Source organism: Pipistrellus kuhlii, unplaced genomic scaffold (genome assembly GCF_014108245.1).
Source record: "Pipistrellus kuhlii isolate mPipKuh1 unplaced genomic scaffold, mPipKuh1.p scaffold_m20_p_12, whole genome shotgun sequence".
Classification (NCBI taxonomy): domain Eukaryota; kingdom Metazoa; phylum Chordata; class Mammalia; order Chiroptera; family Vespertilionidae; genus Pipistrellus; species Pipistrellus kuhlii.
Genome location: NW_023425427.1, coordinates 6,291,289 through 6,305,523, shown reverse-complemented (window position 1 = coordinate 6,305,523; position 14,235 = coordinate 6,291,289). Strand labels below are relative to the sequence as shown.

General features: G+C 41.4%; 1 pseudogene; it reads right to left on the bottom strand.

The window, feature by feature from the left end:
- Nucleotides 1–5,279: 5,279 nt before the first annotated feature.
- Nucleotides 5,280–8,454, bottom strand: LOC118716680 (annotated as a pseudogene).
- Between the last annotated feature and the right edge of the window lie 5,781 nt (nt 8,455–14,235).

Genomic DNA, 14,235 nt, shown 5'->3' with positions numbered 1-14,235 from the left:
GCTGCGGGATTGCCCTGGCGGGAAGAAGACAGGGGCTCCAGACTGCTCTGAATGCCACCTCCAACTCCACTTCCAACTGAACTGAACCCCAGTTTCGGGCCCATTGGGGGAGAGACTACACTGTTTGGTAGCAGGCGAAAATCGAGGGCACCTTTCTCTCAGAGGTGCTTGCAGCGAATACTGAAGGACCCTGAGACCCAGGAGCCTCATAGGGCGGGGCTGACGGAAGCCAAAGCTGTAGGCTCCACCCTGAAACCCCGCCCCATCAGAAAAGCTGCCTGTGAAAATGCCTAAACCAAATAGATCACAAACGAAAGAAATGGAGGACAAAAAGCAACTGGATATAGAGTTCAAAACCACACTTATAAGGTTTTTCAAGAGTTTCCTAGAAAAGGCTGATAAAATAAATGAGACCTATGAGGATATGAAAAGGGATCAACAAGAAATAAAGAATACATTGTCTGAAATAAAAAATATGATACAGAGTCCTAAAGACAGAATAGAAGATCACAAGAATCAAGTCAAAGATTTGGAACATAAAGAGCCAGAAGACACTCCTCTGCAGAAGCTAGAAGGCAAGAGAATCCAGAAAATTGAAGATAATGTAAGAGACCTCTGGGACAACTTCAAACAATCCAACATCAGAATTATGGGGGTCCCAGAAGAAGAGAGAGAGCAAGATATCAAAAACATACTGAAAGAAATAGTGACAGAAAACTTCCCCCAACTGGTGAAAGAATTGGACTTACAAAACCAGGAAGCACACAGAACTCCAAATAAAAGGAATCCAAAGAGGACCACACCAAGACAAATCATAATTAAGATTCCAAGAGCAAAAGACAAAGAGAGAATATTAAAAGCAGCAAGGAACAAGCAGGTAGTTACCTAAAGGAGCACCTATAAGATTGTCAGCTAATTTCTCAACAGAAACCATGCAGGCCAGTCGGGAATGGCAAGAAATATTCAAGGTGATGAATAGTAAGAACCTACAGCCAAAGATAATCTATTCAGCAAAGCTATCGCTCAGATTCGAAGGTCAGATAAAGAGCTTCAATAATAAAAAAAAGCTAAAGGAGTTCATCAACACCAAACCAGAATTATATGAATTGCTGAAGGGGGTTCTTTCAGAAGAGAAAATAAATAAAGATAAAAATTATGAACAACAAATACATAACTATCAACAAGTGAATCTAAAAACCAAGGAAATTAAAAAAAAAATCTGATGAACAATATTAACTGTTGAATATAATAGAATCAGAGGTATGGAAGGAAAGTGAACTAATGATTCTTGGGGAAAAGGGGAGAGGGGGATGTGGGAAGAGACTGAACATAAACTGTGCACCTATGGATGAGGACAATGGGGGGTGGGGAAAGGGCAGAGGGTGGGGTGGGAAGCGGGGGGAAAGGAACATTTGTAATAATATGAACAATAAAAATTTATTTAAGAAAAAAAAAAGAAAAGCAGATGGGGTAGGTAAAGCATAAAGGTCAATTTAGAAAATACCACTTTGGGGGCCTAACTCTATAACTAGTAAGACTTTTGGTACATGATTTTCTGCACACAGAGAAGTCAAGAGGCAAATACACCAGAAGTCTGCTAAGTTTTTCAGGAATTTGCATAGCTAAAAGGAATTTAGGTCTGGCCTATAGCAAAACCATGTGGCTCTTTAATCTTCAAAATAATCTCTCTGAGCCTGCACAAGCAGAGGGTAGGTGTGCCTGTGCGGGATATGGAAAAGGGATAACCACCCAGAACCAAGGCTCAAAGGACAGTGGACATAAGGCCATGCCTCCACCAAATTCTCTGATTCCTTTCTTCTCGGAACTCAGCTTTGGCCACATACACATGAGGACAACAATGCCCTAGGCCTTAGGGTTACATGAGAAACCAGATATAAAGGACTGGGTTCCTGAATGACTGTGTAGAATAGAGTTGCCAACTTGAAATGCCAACTTGGAATGCTCTCTTGTGATTATGTTTGGAGAGTCAAATTAAACCATACTAAATTACTATTGGGTCTCTCTCTCATTCTCATTCTCTTTCTCTCTCTCTATCTTTCTTTCTTTATCTTTCTCTCACTCTCATTATTTTTAAAATCAGCCTAGCAAGATAAACTAATGAATGTCCAAACCAAGGTATTTATCATTCCCTACTAAGCTGGTTCTTTCACTTGACTGGAGTAACTCAGGCCAAAATCCTTGGAGGCATCCTGAGTCCCAAAGAACGAAAAGCATTAAACCAGGTCCTGAATTTGTGATTTAATTTTGTGCTTCCCAGAATTTCATGAGGCACATGCATGGGGTCTAGTGCTAGAAAGGTTAATACTCATCAAAAAAGACCACCAGGGACATACATGTAGTTGAAAAGTTTGGGTTTATTGCAGCTAGGAAATATGCTCATCATGAGGTACTAAAGGTGACTCAGAGCATGTTAGAAAGAATCTACTACAGAATTTGAGGGAGATCTAAGGAAGCTCTAGTTATGTGTTGTCAGAAATCAGGGGTAAGTCTATGATTGAATACATCTATAAATCTTATCTATAGGGAATGAAGATAAGCATGAATATAAAGCTATCTAACCTAATAACAGAATAATATGTAAATTAACCACCACTTCTCCACATAAGACACGCTGACCAGCCAATCAGAGCTAGTATGCAAATTACCCCAACAAAGAGGATGGTTAATCTGCATACGTGGAGGGAGGGAGGAGTAAAGACTGAAGACAGCATAGAAGGAAGAGGGAGGGAAAATGGAAAGCAAGGCTACTGCAGCTGCTGGAAGGAAAGCACTGGCAGTGGGGAGGGGCCGGGCGGGGCAAGGTGTGCAGTGGCACAGTGGCTGCGGGGGCAGCAGGGGCGGCGGACACGGTGGGTCGGATGGGAAGGGTGGGGTGCCAAGCAGTGGTGGTAGTGCACACGTGGCTTGGAGACAGTGGTAGAGGTGGCCACCGGTGCAACTGGAGAGGTGGGGGGTGGGAGAGGTGGGGGTAGTGGGTGGGAATATTCCTGCAACAGGTGCCTAGTACTTGATAAAGGCGCAGTCACTCATTTTAGCTGAGCGAAAGACAGGGTTTTGGATTGCGTGATAATCTGGTTTTAATGATCTCAGAGTGACCTTGTCTGATATTGATGTTTTATGAGATTGTTTGTGTCCAACAGAACAACTGGGTCTACCTGTCGTTAAGCTTATGTTCATAATGACTGAGACATACTTCATGAATGACAACCCACCCTCATGTTGCTTTGTTTCAGCACCAATGTGCAATTTTGACAGTTTTTATCATCGGATGTAAAAAAAAAAAAAAAAAAAAGGATTATAAGTGGAGAAAGAACCTTAACTTTCTTTTCTCCAAATCTCCTAAGCTCCCCCCAAATGAGGTTAAGACCCGTTAGTCTCCTTAGTGATTCTTGACTATACCAAATAGAGATGCTTAAAGATCTCTATTGCTCATATTTCATGACATCTCACTTAACATGCTCACAGTAGATAACAGTGCTGGTTGAAGAAGGTTTTCTGAGAGCATTAAAGGATGCTGCCTGTGTATAAAATGGACAATGTAGGGAGGCTGGAATGTGGAGGTATGTCCTGAAACTTAGTGAGCCCAGATCAGCCTCAGCAGCAACTCTCTCTCAGTACTCCCCTAAGAAACAGAATTCTAGGATCAGGGCAAATTGTAGAGCAAATCTCACAGTTTGTGTTATCGGATTACTAAGAAATAGGCCAATCAAAATGCAAACAGCATCACCGGGACAGAGACTGATTGCTGGAGAGGGAGAATTCTGAAATTCAGGAAGATTCTTAGAAGCTAGAAGACCATTATGGATACAGAGTCAAGGACGTTCCCTCATTCCCTTGCCATCAGCCCCATGTCTCTCTCACACACAAAGACAATCACATGACTGCAAAACTAATCATTTATTGATCAGGTTACAGGAGGTCTTATTCATGGTAGAGTTCTGAGTATGGCAAACAGAGTCAGAAATTTGGAGGAAACCTTTGACTGTTCGAGAATTGTTGAGTCTGCCTAGACAATTAGAGAAGATTCAGAGATAATTCCTTCTTGGATGATAGTGATGTAGATCAGGTTGCAGATCTTGTCACAGGCTGACAAAGGGACCATGGAATGAAGATCTGGAGCCAGGTGAGGAAGCATTCACTCAGCACTAAATAAGCAGATGAGAGAGAGCATAGAAATTCATTAAGCACATCCTTTGTTGAATTGAAGACAAAGAGAATTTTTATTACAGAGAAAAATGGTGAAGAAATAGATATCAATCTGTACTGAAACTTATGTTTCTTTCCAGAATAGGGGGAAGAAAGTCATTGAATCAATAGATGGTAGTTGTTTTTCTATTGCTTAACCTTTCCTGAGCTGAGTCTATGAGAAAGAGAGAGGAATAATCAATGAAGGATCCTAGGCTGGTTTCTGCCATTCTCAGCATTAAGTTTTGAGGGATTTTTGATAAATTGAGGGAGAATGGCCAAAATCATAGCTTCCTTGTATTAAACGCTGACTTTATTCAGGCCATAGTTGCTAAGATATTCCCATGTATCATCTGAATAAAGCCCCACAATAAAGCTAAGGTAAGAAACAGATGGAGAAAGTGAGCCTGTTTTCCAGGTAAAAGACAACTAGAGGGTTAGACAACTCTATTTACAAATCAGAAGTTAAGGATGTGCAGAGCTCAAAGAGAGACAGTATTACCAAATATTGGGGAATGAGACCACACATTTTGGCATTGGAAGATGGACAAAAGACAGGAATGCATTAGACTATTATACTCACACCCCAGTATTCTTTTCCTATTTCACATTACAATTCTTAATGATTTTTAGGACTTTGTCAATTACTGAGGCCTTTTCACCAGCAGGATATCCACACAGTAACTCTGTAAGGCACATGTCATTGTTTTCCTTTTAATTACTTAGGTCATTTGCTCTACAGCTCATGGAATGAGTGGGCCCTGAGCCCAGAACCCCAATTCCAACTTTCAAGCTCATTCCACAAACTTCTTTACCCAATTATTTGTAATCTTTTTAAAAATTTTAAATGCTCGCCTGATGATATGTTCCCATGATTTTTATAGAGAGAGGAAAGAGAGAGAGAGAGAGATGCAGAGACAGAAATATCTATGTGAGAGAGATACATCGATTGGTTGCCTTCTCACATGTCACAACCAAGGTTGGGGATCTAGCCTGCAACATGCCCTTGACCAGAATAGAACCCATTACCCTTCAGTCCACAGACCATTGCTCTATCCACTGAGCCAAATCAGCTAGGGCTTCATTGTAATCTTTGGACACAAACCCCTAATGGTGTTGGAAGGCAGTGGTCCCTGGGCCACCCCCTCTCCATCAGACATCACCAACCTGGAGGCCTAGGCATCATTGCTCCCTCGGGCCTGGAGACAGCGATCTGCAGAGACAGAGCAGAGCACAGTCAAACACCAGCCCATTTATTTCTCAGCAGGACATCAAATGATTTCCCAGGTCAGGACAGAGGGGACTGGTTGGAGGTGTTACCTTCTCAAGCATTTCTCCATGCAGGAATATGGGAATGTAAAAGGAGAAAACCAGAGATAGCTAAACTTACCAATTTTGGTTGCATCCAGTATGTTTTTCTCAGCAATTCCATATTCATGACAAAATTCCTCAAACCTTTCCTTGAGTTTTGGGCTCACATCTGGTTTTCGGGCTGTGGGAAAAGTGACAATAACTGCTGTGTCTTGTGTGTTGGTTATTGAGGCTCTGGGAATGATGCAGGAGCAGATGGATGGAAATGGATGGCACTAATTGGTGCTTAGGCAGAAGTTAGGGTGGGCAGAAATTTTGACAATTTTAGGATATCCTTGTGTCATGATAAAAAAAAAATTCATTATTTTCCCCTCAGTGAGCCTGAGGGATTACCCAAGGTGAGCCCCTCTTCTTCAGAGAAGGAGAGATGTCCCAGGATAAGATTGGATGGACTACTTTGTTCTGGTTTTCTTTCTTCCCCTGTCTCCCCACCCCAAAATGAAAATAAATATACTCTACCTAAGAGTATCAGCATCTCAAATATATTCTCATTGTTGTAATTAATGAGATGAAAAATAATATAGTCATCATAGACCACTTCAATTATGCCAAATGTAATGTATCCAGCATCTGTGGAAGAAAAGGAACATGGCTCAGAACTTCTTTGTTCATGGGAAACAAGTTAAACTCTACCTATTCTCTTACACAGAGAAAATTCAAGTGCATATCCTGGCAGAGATAAAAAGTGAAATCTAAGGCCTTCCATTGGTATTTCCCTGGGCTTCATATGGCAACATCTAAGGGTAGAATTGATTACTAGTAAAAATTCCTCTGCTTGTCATTGAACACTAATGGTAGAAAAAATCAGCCACAGTAGCCACTTCCCCTATATCATCCTCCTTGAGGCTCTCCTATCTCCCTCGGCCATCTCTGCCAACTATGTGTCTCTGTTCTGTCTATAAGCCCACTGGATTATATACCCAATACTCTATCTGGGCAATGTGCTGTGGCAATGGACACCAAAAACAACCTGAAAGCGGGCAGAGAATGAGTAGCTATCCTAACAATATATGTTTTTTGCTTGTGTATTTGTTTTTGCCTATTTTCTTTTGTTGCAGGTGGTACAAATGACCAAATTACCATCTTATTCTGATGGTATTGTGTGCCAGGCACTGGCTTTTACAAACAAAGTTCTCCCAAATTGAGGATATTGATTATTAGATGACCCCGTTTACATTATCTAAACATGCATTGATTAGGAATTGATGAAGATACTAAGAATGTGAGTATTTAGTCAATTTCTTACAGTTGGAAGTAGAATTTACAAAGTCATTTTTGTATACTTACAGTTAACATTATAAACACCATTCTCTTTTGCTGGGTCACAATGCAAAGAAATTGCAGTACACTTTCCATTGACTCTGTAAAACAAAATGAGCTGATGCCCAGGAGATATAGATGGGCCTGGCCCCCTCACATTCCACCTGTGACTTGAGCATCTGATTCAATTAACTGTAGAACATTTCTGGTACAATTTTTTCCCATTTTTTTTATTAAGGTATTACATGTGTACATATCTTCCCATTGCCCCCCCACTCCCATACATTGAAACAGCTTTTATTTCCCTTATTTCACTTTATTTGCTTCTTTAAAAATGAGTCAACTACTGATATCATTATTACTCTACCACCACTTCACACTATTATTATTACCATAGCTACTTGCCTAGATAATCAATAAGTCCTCAATCAGCATTGTTTCACACACACACACACACACACACACACACACATCCATGAGAAAGAATTATTATCATCTTCTTTTACCCAAGGGAAAATTGGGGTGGAAAGAGATAAAATTTCTAGGTCACACAACTAGTAAGAGATCATTTCAAGAGATAGTTAAGCTGTTGACCCCAAAAGCCATGCACTTAAGCTATGCTATATTGCCACCCTTCTTATGATTCTGATACCTCAATCTGTAAACTCCTATCCTTCCCATTTAATTTATCCCAGTCACCAATTCTTATTTCCGAATCTAGGTAACAGGCAAATTCTTCAGTCCTACATCAGTGCCAGATGTGTGACTCTGATTTTGAATACAGGTCCACAATGTTGTCTGTATGTGAATGAGAGAGAGAGAGAGAGAGAGAGGGAGAGAGAGAGAGAGAGAGAGAGAGAGAGAGAGGGAGTGTGTGTGTGTGTGTGTGTTTAGAGTACCAAGACCATACTCAGGCTGCTGTTTTCCCTTTCCCGAGTAAAAAAGGCTACACTTACTTTACATGCATATTCAGTGTCACGGAAGAGTCGTCCCAGACTTGCATGGTTTCCATAAAATTCCTCATGGCAGTATTTTCTTCAATACTTTCTTTATCATTTGAGGCCAAGAGAATGGTATACCACTCCCCTGAAACCTGCAATAAATCAGTAAAATGATTGTGCAAGAAAAGAAGAGAGGGACACACGACATAAACATCTGTATCCTTGACCTCTGGCTCGTGGGCCTGGACTCACAGTGGTGATATGGAAATGGAACCCAGGTCAATTGACTACACATGAAAGGCTCTTGTGGAGGTTTCCAGGTGTTATCACTTTTCCACCTGGTACGAATCCTCTTAGTCCAAGGCAGAAACCCACCCCCTTTGCCTAACATATCAAAAATCTCTTGGCCTCCTTGCTTCAGAATCCCCCAAACCACCCCCAAAGTCAGAAGACCCTATGCTCCTTCAACTCTACCTTTGATATATCAAAGTTGCTTGTCACAACATCATGGTTTCCTGCATCCTGTGCACAGACCAGCGTCAACCCCAGACACAGCAGCAGCAGCTTCATCTTGGGTGGAATGATTCTGATTCAGCTACAGGCACTTGGAGTGAGTCTTTCCCTGATGATGCCTCCACTCCCCAGATCCTCTGTCTTTATATTCACTCTGGGTCCGGGTTTTTTTTGTTTTTGTTTTTTTTTTTGTCCATGAGGCAGTACCTTTTCTCCTCCCACTTCATGCATGGTCTATATTCATTGATATAATGCCAAGATTTCCTTTCAATCATATATCTAGTAGATCTACTTAGTGGCTTGACATTAATCAAAAGGGACAGTTAAAAAAAAATAGTGGATATCATAAAAAGCTGCCTTTTGGAACCTGAGTTAATTGTGAAATCAGAAAGCCAATTATGTGTATCAAGGATGGAGTAGAACTGGGAAATACAATGTGTAGACAATCCATGATTTATCAGGCACAATGTGTGTGGAAATGGGTGAGTTACTTCGTTTCAACAGCCTCAGAAACAAAAGAAACTGACTCTACTAAAGATGACAGGACCTATCACAAAGCATTCAGAGGGAGTAGATTAGAATGGGGTTTAATACAATAATGCCTTGAAGGTATGGTGTCTAGTATTGAGGATATTTTAATTCTTTTTCCTTTGTTGTCTGAATTCAACCATAATAAATGAACAAATGTTTACTACAAATACCAGAGACTACCCAAGAGAAATGGAGAAGTAAAAGTTGTCATCCCTTTCTTCAAACAACCTTCAGTGAAAGTGAGGAAATGCATTACATACATACTAAACACGTCATTGTACAAGCTTATGACCTAACCCAACAAAGTGGGACCAAGTCCAGAACATCTTGAGTCAGAAAAAGGGGTGATGCTGGGGAGGTGACATCCTGTAGAAAGTGCTTAAGAACACTGGCTTTGAAGTCATGTAGACTGGGGTTTCAGTCCTATCGCTGTCCTTTTGAAGCCACGAGGACAAATTTAACCTCTCAGAGCCTTAGTGTTCTCTTAATGGGGATAATTGTACCTGTTGATAGATTGCTATGGGGATTCAGTGTTATGGTGTGTGTAGAACCCTCAGACTATGTCTGGCACAACTGGGCTGATGGAATCAGAATCGTTCCTGGGAAAATGGGTCTTGGGGAAGTCTTGAAGTGTAGCCAGGTGTGGAGATGTGGAGAGCATGTGGGAAGGAGATGTGGAGAGCATGTGGGAAGGGGATTCTTGATGAGAGGGATGTTGTGATTTGGGCTCCTGTGCCTGCTACTGGGACTTGTTAAAAGCTATGGCTCATTCCTGGCTTGTGCTAATGGTTGCCTTTTACACCCCCCAATTCAGAAAGAGGCCAGTATCATGGGCAGAAGGCAATGAATGTAGGAATTGTGGCATTCTAGTTGTGGCCTGCTTTCCAAAGTCATCCCAGCCCCTTATGTAATCATTCCTAGTTCATGCTCAACCAATATCCAGTCACTGGTATTTTGAGGTCTATCTAACTGCAGGCCCCATGTGTAGCCTGCTGGCTGTCCTGCCCCTGACATAGAGGAACTGAGCTTGACAAAGGTTGTGCACTTCATTTTGTCTAGTTCATTCTCTCCAAGAGCAACCGGTTTGCAAGATGAACTGGGCTATAATGCTCAGGGGAGAGTCAGCTACCGTTGCTGCCTCGTCATCTGTATCCCAACCCTCTGGCCTCCTAACTCTGTACCCACATCAGAGCGCCATATTGTAAGCACCATATCTGCTTCTGGTGGTGCCATCTTTTTTTTTTTTTTTCACCTTTGTACCTACTGTAGCACCTGGTACATAGTATCACCTTAGGAATGATTGTACACCAAGTCCTATAATAGAGGCTCCATGTGTTCTTGTTATTAGAGGAAACTTTATAGAAAATTCTTTTATAAATGGAATATTACTTTTGGGAAATGGCCTGCGAATTAATATTATTGGGTCACAGGAATATAGGGGAAGATAGGACTGAAATCTATGAAGCCTAGGTTATGGAGGATCTTATCTACTCAAATCTGAGTTGACCATTGCTCACCCTGTTTATTCACTTCCATTTCAAATCTGCCCAGTTTTGGGTCTGAGGGGGTCAGTAAGCTTTGCCAATGCCACCTGGCAAACATTGAGACAGTAAGGTCATGGCTGCACAAATACCCAAGAGCTGTGAGCTAAGGACTTGGTGAAAGAAAACCCAGACAAAACCAAAGCTGAAATAATATTAAATCATTCCAAAATGATTCTTTGCTTTACTATAGAATTCTTACAATAGAAATTAAACTATACTCCTGCATTGTATTTAAATATTTTTGTAGGAGTCTGGAATAACCGTCTAAAAGTACTCTAACAACTTTATAGATGACAAATAAATTTCACAGTTAAATGAATTATTGACTTTTTATATTAGGGAGGACAGTAAAAGGTAGAGGTGGGGAAAGAAAAAGAGAGAGTAACTCTTGATGTTTCATCTCCCAGATGATTGTATAAGTACATGGGATAAGGATTCAGTTTACAAAAGTTCTCTTGGCCACCCATCAACAGGGAACACGCTTGTTGTCTAATGCAAGGCACACAGATACAACCTTTGACTGTAGAGTAACTTTGTGTGTGGTGCAGCAAGTTGCTTTCAGAGAAGATGCTACTACAGGACTTTCGAGAAATAATGATTCAACTAAATTCAATGACCATTACCAAATGCCTACTCTACACTAGCTCTGTGCCAGGCACTTCGAGAGTTAAAGACATAAATAAGATAGAGGCTGTGCCCTCCAGAAAATCCTGGTCAATGTGAGGGTGATTTGAAAACAATCTAATTTTGAGCTAGAAAGTTTTTAAAATTAAAGCCTTATCACCTAATTCCAGGTATGAAACCAGAAGATTTTTTTCCTCCAGATGGGTGGCACCTTACCTGAGGGGCACACTCTTTAGTGGGCTCTGATCCTCTCCTGGTCCAGTGGACAGGGTAAGGGGGTCAAGGAGGTCTCTTGGAAGTAAAGGTTTATGGAAAAATAAATGTGAGTTGGGTTGTTCTGCCAGCCTATGGAACCCAAGCAAGCCAACTCCTTCCTGTCTGCCAGGGTACAAGCAGCACTTCTGAGGAGCCAGTCTCAACCAGCACCATAGTAGCAGGTGGACCAAGTATGCATCCTGTCTTCTGAGACTACCCTGGGGAGGTAGCCTCTGGACCTTCTGTTTTATGGTACCCAATACTGTGGTCCTCACTGCTGTTAAGAATTATCAACCACTCCATGGATGATAACATCTACCAATATTTTAAGAACAGAGAGCTAACATTAGGTCATATTTCCACATCTTAATCATGGTAAGTGAATCCAAACTGTTATGTCACGCTCAATTTGCAACAGCTACTTAGACTTGAATGAACTTAGAAACAATCTGGTAATCAAAGAAAAAAGGTCGTATTCAAAGTCATCTTTGTTCACGAAGGCAAATTGTTATTCTGGGGATTTATTTTGACACAGTATAAATGTCATCTGTCCGGGTCACGGATATTTAAAAATAACATTTTGATTTCAGAAACAGAGTAAGAACTCAATGAATATTAGCTAAAGTGCTTTACAAATATTATTTCATATAATCCTCACAATAGCTCTATATGATAGATGCTAGTATCCTGTTTTACAGAGGCATGAACTACGACTCGTGGAGGTTAAGTAAACATAACAAGATAACACAACTAATAAGTGGAGAAACCCATATTGGAACCCAACACTGTCTAATCCAAGAGCCCCTACTCCTATTGACTCTACTACATAGGTCGAGGCTTTGATGTTTTCCTAACCTAAGTATATTTTTCCATTGAGTTTTCAGAGTGGATGGGAAGGAGGGATGGTAAAACAGAGAGAGAGAGACATCAATGTGAGAGAGACAGATGGATTGGTTGTCTCGCGCACCGCCCCCCCCCCCTTCCAGCCAGGGCTAGGGATCACACCTGCAACCAAGGTATGTGTCCTTGATCAGGAATCAAACCCGATGCATCGACCACTGAGAAACACAGGGCAGGGAGAGGCTTGATGTTTCTGACACGAAGGGCTGATGGATCAGGAGTAAGTAATGAACCTCAGAGGTGTCTGCCTGGTAGTTGATACTAAAAAGTTGCATGTAGATTTTTCAAAAGCATGGCACCATGGGTGTAGCTGCAAGAGTCTGATCAGGAAAGGGGCAAGTAACAACCATCTCTTGGTAAATAAATATTTGGCAGGTGAATGGGTGGATGAATGAGTAGGTAGGTATTGCTCTTCTAATAAGAAATTAGGAAATGCTTCCAAAAACAAAAAGCAAAAGCTATTCCCTTCCATTGATGGATTTGAGTTAAGGACCTGGTCACCGACAACATTAAGATTTCCTCACCCATCACCAAGTATAAGGCCTTTTATAAGTGGCCTGCAGGAAGGGTGGCAGTCTACCAGGTGGCTGAGAGCTGGCTGTCCTAAGTCATGACTCAGTGAGTGGGTAAGGGGCTTATGGAGTCCATGTACAATCAGATATATGACCCTTTTATAACCAGGCAACTTGACTAAAACTAACTGGCTGACTAAAAATGGATTTCATGACCATGGCAGCACTCAAGCCATGTTATATAACACCAAGGTGCAGTCAGTGCCAAGGAGAACAGCAAGAAGCAAAAGCTTGTTTGGTTCACGTGCCAGTGTGGAAGTATGGCATGGTCCCCAGCACACAGGATTCTTCTGCATCCTGCTGGTACTGACTCAAAGCCAGTTCTAAAACACCCACTTCCTTCACCTGGGAAAGGTTGCTTAAAACTAACAACAAACACGTCTCATCTGTGTCAGCTGGGTCTTGGGCAAAGCAGGCCCTGAGACACATTTAGGAGTGGAAAGGGTTTATTGGGGTGTAACCCTTATGAAAGGGAAAAGGAGGAAGCAGGATTAGGGAAGGGGAGTGGATCTGACAAAGTCTTTGTCAGCCCCACTGGGAGCTCTGGAGCACCTTAGCAGAGTCCTGTGCTGGGCAGAAATGGTTAGGTCCTTGTCACACAGTCCTTCTCAGTCATGGGCTCGGCCCACCCCAACAAGATTAGTAGCTGAGCTCAAGAGTTGAGGGAAATCTGAAAGAGGTAACAGGGAGGCTGTCAGCTGGACACACTCCTCACAGCTGGCCCGTGAGCCCCTTCTTGAAGGGGGAATGTGAGCAACACAGCTCTACAGCTGGCATTCCATTCTCCTATCCAGAAATAGGGAGTCGCCTCACAAGGACATGAAGAAAAAGACCAAACTGGGTGACTCTCCTGTGATCAACAAAACCCTAGTAATTTATTTTTCAGAGCCTTCTTTGTCAACCTGTTAAACTTAACTTTCCTCCAAGGCTCAGCTCGGGAATTCGCATTCTTTGATTCGCCAGGCACTCACCCTCCTCATCCTTTGCAGGTCCCCAGAGCTCCTAGAGCTTTGCTCCCACAGCAATCAACCACTTATTAGTTCGTACTAATGTCAAAATGTAATTCTCAAAGAATTAAAAAATATATAACTAACGTGCAATTCTAAAGGGGGCAGTGCCAAAGATTTAAATCTTCAAATACCTTATTTATAAATCTAGTATCATATACTTTGTGTTATAGTTTCCTTTTTTATTGAATTTATTGGGGCTAATAAAATAATATGTTTCCAGTGTACAATTCTATCATGCATCATCTGCATATTGTATTGTGTATTCACCGCCCCAAACATTTTGTGCTATAAAACAGCTATATAAACAATTTTGTATAAGAAATACCAATTCGTGTGACATTCCATGTTAAATGATTCATGATCAGCTTACAATGCATGTAGTGTAGTCTAATCATGTTTTAGAGAGTGTTCTTTATTCAATCACGTTTTAATTTAGTTGTAGAAAAACAAAGGAGAGCATGAATCAAATGCTGATGAAATGGCTACAAAAATGAAAACAACAAAAAAT